General features: G+C 43.1%; 1 pseudogene; it reads left to right on the top strand.

The window, feature by feature from the left end:
* Positions 1 to 666, top strand: part of LOC102442433 — a 51,452-nt pseudogene extending 50,786 nt beyond the window's left edge.
* The last annotated feature ends 9,776 nt before the right edge of the window (positions 667 to 10,442 follow it).

Genomic DNA, 10,442 nt, shown 5'->3' with positions numbered 1-10,442 from the left:
CCCCCAACACCTACTACGAGGGCAGCCACTTAGGGCAAGCCTCAAGTTTCCCGTGGCCTAACTACCCTTACTCCCTACCAGCCTTTTGGTTCCTGACCAAGATGTGGCACCCCAACATCTATGAGACAGGGGACGTGTGCGTCTCCATTCTCCACCCCCCCAATCGATGACCCCAGAGAGGACCCCGCCCAAAATGTCAGGACCGTCCTCCCAAGCGTCTTCTCCCTCCTCGAGGAACCCAACACCTTCTCCCGGGCTAACGGGACGCCCCTGTGATGCAAGGGAAGTGGGAAGAGAGCAAAGGCAAGGACCGGGAGTACACAGACGCCATCCGCCATCAGCAAGCAGGTCTTGGGGACCAAGGCAGAGGCGGGGTGGAATGGGTAAAGGGGGCTCCGGACTGCGTGAGACCAAGGCCTGCGCTTGGCTGTCTTCTGCGATGACTGTGACAAAGATGCTGAGGCCGAAGCTGACAGCTGCTTTGGGGACGATGAGCATGACTCTGGCAACGAGGAGTCCTGACACCATGTCCCGCGCCAAATAAACTTACAGATTTTACCTCACCAGGCCCAGACTCTGTGGGCTCTCGGGCACCCCCTGACGCCCAGACTACCTCAGGGAGGTGGCTCCGCTCTCGCCTTGTCCCCTTGGTCTCGCTTTCCTTTCCCCATGTTTGTTCTGGGTTTTCCTCTGCTTCAGAGAAGAGGGGCCCCATTGGTGCTGGGCACCTGGTGGGCCTCAGGGCAAAGGTGGCCTGAGGGCCCGGACTCCAGCACTGTCTACTGCCCTACTGGCTGGAGCCAGAGACTTGGGGCTCCCAGCTCATGAGTGGACAAATTAACTTGTCCTCACCTCTTCTCTCGGCTTTGGTTTGTTTGGAATCTAAGTGGCAAGTACTGCTTTTACCTACACCACCATCTTGGTTCCTTCAACTTGGGCAAAAGATTTGAACAGAGAACTCACAAAAGAAGATATAGGAATGATCAATAAGTACATGAAAAGATACCCAATATCTTTTTTTCTCAATATCTTTATTCATCAGGAAAGGCAAGTTTAAACCAGAGTGAGATATGACTAGATACTCATTAAAATGACAAAAATTAAAGCAACTAATAACAGCTAAAGCAATCATCCACTGCTGGAAGGGATTTAAATGGTACAACAGCTATTGAGACTATAAGCCAATTTTTTACGAAGTCAAACATACATCTATTCTATTACCCAGCAATTACATTTATAGATATTTATAGAGATATGAAAATGTATGTCTACTGAAAGATTTGCTCAAGAATGTTCATAGCAATATTGTTCATAATAGCTAGAACCTAGAAACAACCTACATGCTCATCAGCAGGTAAAAAGATAAGCGAATTATGTATATCCATATAATTGAGTACTATTTAGCAATGAAGAAGAACAAATAGCTGATATATAGCAACATGTGTAAACCTCATGCTGAGTGAAAGAAATGGGACACAAAAGAGGATATAAAGCACAATCCCATTTATGCTAAATTATAAGACAGACAAGATGCATCTTTAGTGATAGAAGTCAACAATGGCTGTCTTTATGGGATGAAATGGACTGGAAAATGGCACAAAGCAATGTTTTGGGGTGATGGACATAGTCTTGATATTTACTGAACTGATCATTACCCAAGTGTATATAATTGTCCAAACTTATTGAGCCAAATACTTGCATGCTGCATATTTTGCTGTATGTAAATTATTCCTAAATGGGAAAGGGAAGCATAGTACAGTGCACGGTACATGGCAACTTCTCAGGAAGGGTGGCTATGGGCATGACCAGCATGGACATCACCACCAGGGATTTTCATTTTGATCCTGCTCTGTCTGCTTCTTCATTGCTTCGCAGGGTCCTGTGGGGCTCGCTGGTCACTCTTGACAGATGAGGTGATGTTCATATTGTTACCCACAATGGTGCACCTGAATCTTTAACTCACAGATATTCTCCCTCTGCCCTCATGCCTCTCTTTTCTCTCTCTCTCTCTCTCTCTCTCTCTCTCTCTCTCTCTCTGACACACACACACACACACACACACACACACACACACACTCAAGGTCCTTCCTTCTTTCCTTCCTTCTCTTTATTTATCATCTTTATTCCACCTCATTCCAAAGCTAATTTAATGTGGCTTATAAAAATACATGTCAGCCACTGGTGTAGGAAATAAATGTAAATCCAAAGTCACAAAGAAATAGACATTGCTGGTCTTAAATCCTTGAGGCTAGAGGTTCAGCTCTGAGCTTTCTAGCCTCAACAAGAAATAGGTAAACACAATCGGTTACTGAAAAGCCCACAGAGTGATTCACTTTATTACAAAGCAGTTTCCTGGGCTGCTATCTGTTATTCAGAGCTCCAGGTTTCCAATTTGTTTGCCTGTGTGTCAGATAAGTGATGAGGGGAGAATGGACTGGAGATGTTTTTGCTTTTGGCTCAGTTTTCCTGGCAGGGAGACACTGAGAGTTTCCTTCTGGAAGTGAGTGGTGCTGGGCTTTCCCTGCAGCAGAGATAGTATTCCGGTCTCTGCTGTCATCCTCTGTGTGATCAGCTGGCCCCACTGCATAGTTCATCCTCACGCTGTTTTCCTGCATTCTCAGTTTTGATGTTGACACCTTTCCTTGAGTTGTATTCTGGCAAGACAAGCTTGTCACTGAATGGACCACCCCAGCAGACATCTCTTTCATTTGTCTTGGCTGTTTTGTTTTTTTTTTTTGCTCATGGTAGGCTTACTTTTTTCCTTCCCCTTCTTGAGTTATTTTTAGTTTTAAAATCTCCTCTTAGGTTTTCACCTGGAACTATCAAGTGCAGGCATTTTTTAGGCAGAAAGCCCTCTCCTGTTGACCCTTTTAAGCAGGGGTCCTCAAACCACGGCCCGCGGGCCACATGCAAATACAAATATTGTATTTGTTCCCATTTTGGTTTTTTACTTCAAAATAAGATATGTGCAGTGTGCATAGGAATTTGTTCATAGTTTTTTTTAAACTATAGTCCAGCCCTCCAACGGTCTGAGGGACAGTGAACTGGACCCCTGTTTAAAAAGTTTGAGGACCCCTGCTTTTAAGAATGAGTTTCCTAAGTGCAGGCAGTCACTAGTCTTGCAATATATTACACATCCTTCTTCCTCTTGTCTTAAAGAATTACTTTTCCTAAGAATCTGTCATTTGGTAGCTAGAAGTGAGATTTTCAGACTGATCACTGGAATTAAATATTGACTTCCATCCCTGGCTCAGTTGGTTGAGCATTGTCCCATACCAAAAGGTTGCCAGTTCAACACCAGGTCAGGGCCCAGGTCCAGGTTGCAGGTTCAGTCCTGCTTGGGTGTGTATCGGAGACAACTGATCAATGTTTCCCTCTCCTTCTCCCTCTCCCTCTCCCTCTCCTTCTTCCTCATTCCCTTCCTCTCTCAAAAAAAGAAAAAATTAGAAAAGAAAAAATGGGAGCTTGTTGTGTGTCAAGCCCATCAGACTGAGTGTTGGGGTATGTAGATTCCAGGTTAACTTCTGGAACTGATCCAGATGTTAAGCAAGAAATGTAACTTTCCTGGGCCTGCTTTCCTCATAGTGCAATGGAGGAAATAATCTTAGAAAGGTTGTGAAGGTCTAGCAAGATATAGAGTGCCCCTTACCCATGGTTTCACTTTCCAAGATTTCTGTTATCCATGATCAACCTTGGTCAGAAAATATTAAATGGAAATTCCATAAATAAACAATCCATAAGTTTTTAATTTGGCACCATTCTAAGTAGCATGATGAAATCTTTTGACATCCCATTCCATCCTGTCCCGGGAGTGAATCATTCTTTGTTCAGTATATCCATGTTGTATACACTCCCCACCTGTTAGTCACTCCTGTTAGTCACTTAGTAGACATCTGGGTTATCAGATCAACTGTAGTTGCATCATGGTACTTTGAAAACCTGAGTGTCTTAAACTCGAAGTTTATAAGGGAGAGGAAAAGAAGAAAAAATATTTTTCCTGGTATTGAACTTGCAGGTTGTATTCAGCACCCTGGTAGGAGAACAAGGGAACTAGGACACATATTTCCTGTCCTGGAGAGTTTTAGACAGAGTTTGAAGGATGCATGTAAAATGCAAAACATTTATTCTTGAAACCCATCTGAAGTTTTTTTCATTTCTGAAGATCTCAAGGCCAGACTTGTTTCTTTAATTTTTCCTTCTCTAAATACTTAACTTCCTCCTCCTAACACTGATATCTAGACCCTATCTCTGTTGAGTGGATGATTCTGATAACGAGAATTCCGTGGCTCATCAAGTCTCTCTTTCTGTTTGGCTGCAGCAACCCTACAGCTCCACTGTAGTCTAAATAACCATGATACTCTAGGTCCGTGGTCGGCAAACTGCGGCTCGCAAGCCACATGTGGCTCTTTGGCCCCTTAAGTGTGGCTCTTCCACAAAATACCACAAAATACCACGTGGGTGCCAGACCTTGGTATACAATGTAGTCTCTCTTCCAGAATCTTGAATACTGAATGTGTAAAGCAAGGGTGGGGGAGAGAAGGAGAGGAAGAGGGAGAAGGGGAGAGAGAAGAAGAGCGGAGGGAAAGAAGAGAGGGAGGGAGGGAGGGAGGGAGGGAGGGAGGGAGGGAGGGAGGAAAACCAGAGTGTCCAACCTTGCCCTTTAACTGTTCTTCAATTCTGTGGGCTTCCCATATCTATTCCAGTTAATTTCCTATTTTGCTCATTGTAGTTGAGTCAGTTTTGCAACCAAAGAACCTTGACTGATGCCTAATAGAATCACACTTACAGAACACCCAGAAACAGCTGTCTGCTTTGGTTTCAACCTCATCTCCTGCTAAAGATTGATCAGAATCACAACTGGCACTCCTTCTCTGATCCCACATGCACTATAAAAACATTGACTGCCAAACTACAGCAGGAAGGTAGGGGAGGGTTGCGGGGGTAAGAGATCAAGGGAAGGATTTGTATGCATGCATATAAGCACAACCAACAGATGCAAGACACTGGGGGGGGGGGCGCGGGATGAGGGCAAGTTCCAGGGGGTAGGGGAGGCCAGGGGGAGGTCAATGGGGGGGGTGGGGGAAAGGAGACATATGTACTACTATTTGTAATACCTTAAACAATAAAATAAAATAAAAATTTTAAATTTAAAAAAAAATTGAGAAATACTGTAGTGGCCAAAATACTGGTAGGAAGCAAGGAAATAAAATCCTTGTTGGGTGAGAATGTTTTCTAGTTAGTGCTCTTCCTCCTATGGAAACAGAGTACATCTTTCAGCCTTCCTTCATCTGTTTCTACACTTGTAAATGACTATGCTGAGACTCTATCACATCAGCTTTTATCACAGGCCAATATTTCTTATCTATGCTAGGTCTCCACCTGCCCACTGAGTGCCTCCCAGCATAGATCAGCCTCCTGGAAAACCCCACCTATTCCGCCAGCTGTGCTCAGACCACCTTTCCTTTAAAATTTAAATAAGACTGCTTGGAAGCACATCACTCAGTTGGAGAGAAATTACTCTCCCTCCCAAACACCTCCAGGGACCTCTGAGGAAAGCCGGCAATTCCTCAGATCAAATCGAAGTTCTTGCTTCCATTGAATCTGCGATTGCCTCCCTGTATTTCGCCTCTTGTGTTTTTTACCTAATGCCATCCTGGTTGGCACAACTATGATCCCTTCAGCCAGCACCACCCATTCAAGGTGAAGCATGTAGCAGCCTTCCCTGGAGGTTTGGGGCAACAGAGATGACTACATTGAAGCTCAATAGGACAAAACAATCCAGGACAAGTAGCTCAGTTGGTTAGAGTGTCCTTCTGATATACCAAGGTTGTGGGTTCAATCCCCAGTCAGGGTACATATAAGAATCAACCAGTAAATGCATAAATAAGTGGAACAACAAATTTCTCTCTCTCTCTCTCTCATCTACAAATAAAAAAATTTTTTTAATTAAATAGGAGGAAACAACTCTAAGCTGAGCATTGTTCTTCCTGTCCTTGGCCATTTTCTTCTCTTCTGGGAAGCATTACTGTGGTGTCCCCTCCCTGGGCTCTAGCACCCTTTCATGTTGCTTGTCTCTTGTTATTCTTCTCTTTACCTCTTGATTCCTTTACAGACTCTCTTCCAACCTCCAAATTTCCTGTTCAGGTTTTACACAGAGCTTCTTTCCACCACCAAATGGTCCATTATATGTTTTGCTAAACAAAGGTAAAAAAAAAAAAAAAATGGAGACAGAACCAAGATGGCAACAGAATAAGTGGAAACTACACCTGCCAGGACAAAACTGGAATTACAACTAAAATATAGAACAATCATCCTGAATAACCAATTGAAGACTAGTTGGAAAGAAGCCTTATAATCAAGGGTTTACAGAGGAGGCCACAGCGAGACTAGTAGGAAGGGCGGAGATGTGAAAAGGGCTGGCTGGGCTCCCATGGGCAGCAGCTGAGATTCCAAAGGGATGTCTCAGCTGCAAGAGAAGCTAAGGGTCTAAAACCCAAGCCAGGTGAGCCAGCCCAGAGCACCAGAGCTGGGAAGAGGCACCCACATAACATCTGGCTGTAAAAATCAGCAGGGATTCTGTCTACCAAGGAGAGACTGGAGATTGCTAGAGACACAGGTGCCCTGTAAAAGGGCCAATGCACAAAATGTCATTCGAAGCCACTCACCCTGTGCTCCAGAGGAGGCCAGATGGAGTAAACTAACTAAAGTCACATGAGAAGACTCTTAGTGGCTCTGGGGAGAGAAATGAGAAGACACCTGTCAGGATCCCTGTACTGAGTCATTCTCCCATATCACAGATGTCAACTTTCTTGGGTGGAGCATTCCCCTCTACTTAGCTTCAACCTGGGAGAAAGTAATAGCCCACCCTCTGGATGCTCTTTTGCCCCACCCTGTGGAGCTCACATGCTGCTGAGGAATCAGCTGGCTGGGCCAGGTATGTAGAGGTCTGGGCAGACTCAGTGGATGTCTGTGACTGAGTTGTGTGGCTTTGGGGCAGGGGCCATTCCCCCCACTTTCCTGTGAACCTGAATTGTGCTTCCTGTTCACAGGAGATACTCAAACCCCACCCTCCAGACTTTCAGAAGACCCACCCACCAGACTCTTCCTAGTGGCTCCACCCTGCCCAGGTCAGGGCAAAATCTGGGAAAGAATGAGTTTTGTGACTCTGGGGCAGGGGCCACACACCCCCCACCACCTTCCCAGAAGCCTAATCAGTACTCCCCTCATGGAAGATCCAACAGCCTCATCCTCCCTACTCCTGGAAGCCCCACCCTGCTGAGTTCCCTCTCCTCCAGGCAGAATCTGGGACAGACTGAGCTGTGTGGCTCTAGGACAGGGACCATTTTTCTCTCGCACGCCCTACCAGAGCAGAGTTCTCCCTTCACATAGCCAAATCTTGGTCTAGTTGGGCTTGATAAACTCTGCTGGACTCACCCTGACAACTCCCTGAGACTCCATCCTGACACAAAGGTGCCTAAGCACCCAGCAGGTGGCAGCTAGATTTGTTATACCCAGGGACATTTGCTGAGTGGCCTCAGACACAGCACTGACACTGAGTTTAAAACTGTATTAATTTGATCAGCACCTCTCACTGCTACCCGCTGACTCACTGAGAACCAAACTCATGCATCTTGAGTGCCACCAGATGCTCTTTCAGTGATTGAGCCTAACAGGCATTTGGCAGGTGGAGATAGGCTGAGGAAGATCTTAGGGTTCCTCCGGCCTTTTGCTGACCTGCCCCTAGGTTTGGTGATGGTAAAAGCCAGCCTGATAAACAGCTTGGTCCTTCCAATGCTGGCCCAGCAGAGGCAGAAACAAACTGTGGATCACTTGTAGCTCCAAACACGTTACCCAGGGCCAGTCACACATTGGCCTGCACCAGAGTCTTTCCCAAGAGATCCAGAACCAACACACCCAGTGGCCAGCCTTAGATAATGTCAGAACAAGATCCCATAAGCTTATAAGCAGCATATCCAAAGGGAGATCTCGGCAGGTGCTACACCCTGCTGAAGCAAATTCTGCCTCATGTGATCAGCACCTGCACAGTAGCTTTGTATGCTGTGGTCATGGTTGAGCCTCACTGTCAACCAGCCTGAAGTTTGATCCCATACATAAATGGGCCAATAGCAATCAAGACTCAATTACAACTGGAGAGCCAGATTGCACACAAGAAACATTCCTAGAGCACCCAGATCAGGTGGTTAAGGAGACTGACCCACTGAAATCCACTGGACACCTACTTTATAAGCTTACCCCACAAAAACTGGGAGTCATACCAGATCTATCTAATACATAAAACAAACATAAAGAGGCAGCCAAAATGGAGACCAAGAAACATGCCCCAAGTAAACGAACAGAAGAAATCTCCAGAAAAAAAAAGAGTTAATGAAATGAAGGCAAGCATTTTAACAGATATAGAGTTCAAAGCAATGGTTATAAGGATTCTCAACAGCATGAAAAAGAACTTAGGAATGATAAAAAATGACCAGTCAAAAATGAAGAATACATTAGCTGAAATGAAGTATACACTGGAAGGAATAAATAGTACCAGAGGATGGAGTCCGTGATTTAAAAGACAAGGTAGGAAAAAACACCCAATAAGAGAAGCAAAAGAAAAAAAATTAATGAGGAAAGTTTAAGGGATCTTTGGGACAACATCAAGCATAACAACATCCACATCATTAAGGGTACCAGAAGGAAAAAAAGAGAGCAAGGTAGCAAGAACCTATTTGAAGAAATAATGACTGAAAACTTCCCTAACCTGGCAAAGGAAAAAGACACAGAAGTCCAGGAAGTGCAGAGAGTCCCAAATATGATGAACCCAAAGAAGCCCACAGAGACACATCATAATTAAAATGGCAAAGGTTAAAGACAAAGAGATAATCTTAAAAGCAGCAAGAGGAATACAGTTGCCTACAAGAGAGCTCTCATAAGACTGACAACTGATCTCTCAACAGAAACATTTCAATGCAGAAATGATTGGCATGAAATATTCAAAGTGATAAAAAGCAATGACCTTTACCAAGAATACTTTACCCAGCAAGGCTATCATTTAAAATTAAAGGAGAAATAAAGAGCTTCCCAGACAAGAAGAAGCTAAAGGAGTTTGTTACCACCAAAAAAACAAAAATGTTAAGGACCCAAGAAGAAGAAGAAGGAGCAAGAAGAGGAGAAGAAGAAAGAGGAGGAGGAGAAGGAGGAGGAGGAGGAGGAGAAGGGAGAAAAATAAGGAAGAGGAGAAGAAAAACAGAGAAACATAGTTAAAAGAATAAAATGGCAAAAAATACATACCTATCAATAATCACTTTAAATGTAAAGAGCTTAAATGCTCCAATCAAAAGACACAGGGTAGCTGAAGGATAAGAAAATAGGACCCATATATATGCTGTCTACAAGAGACCCATCTCAGATTGAAAGATACACACAGACTAAAAGTAAAAGGATATAAAAAGATATTTCATGTAAGTATAAATGAAAAAAAATCTGGAGTATCAATACTTATATCTGACAAAATAGACCATAATAAGAGACAAAGAAAGAAACTACATAATTACAAAGGGATCGATCCAACAAGAGGATATAACTCTTGTAAACATATATACACCCAACACTGAAGCACCCAAATGTATAAATCAAATCTTGATGGACATAAAGGAACAGATCAACAGTAATATAGTCATGGTAGGGGATTTTAACACCCCTTTAGCATCAATGTATAGATCTTTCAGACACAATATCGATAAAGAAAGAGTGCCATAAATAACACACTAAATTAGATGTATTTAACTGATATTTTCAGGGCTTTCACCACAAAGCAGAAGAATATACATTTGTTTCAAGTGCACATGGAACATTTTCTAGAATAGGCCACATGTTAGAACACAAAACAAGTGTGAATAAATTTAAGAAGATTGATTTCATATCAAGCATATTCTCTAGTGGTATAATAGAAATCAATCACAAGAAAAAACTAAAAAACATGCAAAAATATATAGGCTAAATAACATGTTACTAAACAATGAATAGGCAAACAATAATATTAAGGAAGAAATCTAAATTGACCTTGAAACAAATGAAAATGAGAACACAACAACACAAAACCTATGGGACACAGCAATAGCAATCCTAAGTGGGAAATTCACAGCGTTGCAGGCCTACTTCAAGAAACAAGAAAAAGCTCAAATAAACAATCTAACCCTACACCTAAAGGAACCAAACAACAACAACAAAGCCCAAAGTGAGTAGAAGAAAGAAAATAATAAACATCAGAGCAGAAATAAACAAAATAAAGTCTAAAACATCACTACAAAACATCAATGAAATTAAGAGCTGGTTCTTGGGAAAGAAAAACATGATTGACAAACCTTTAATCAGATTTGTCAAAAAAAATGACAGAGGACCCAAATAAATAAAATCAGAAATGAAAGAGTAGAAGTAACAAC

Source organism: Myotis lucifugus, unplaced genomic scaffold (genome assembly GCF_000147115.1).
Source record: "Myotis lucifugus unplaced genomic scaffold, Myoluc2.0 scaffold_21, whole genome shotgun sequence".
Lineage (NCBI taxonomy): Eukaryota > Metazoa > Chordata > Mammalia > Chiroptera > Vespertilionidae > Myotis > Myotis lucifugus.
Note: the sequence above shows the minus strand (reverse complement) of the source record. Positions and strands in the feature narration are given on the sequence as shown.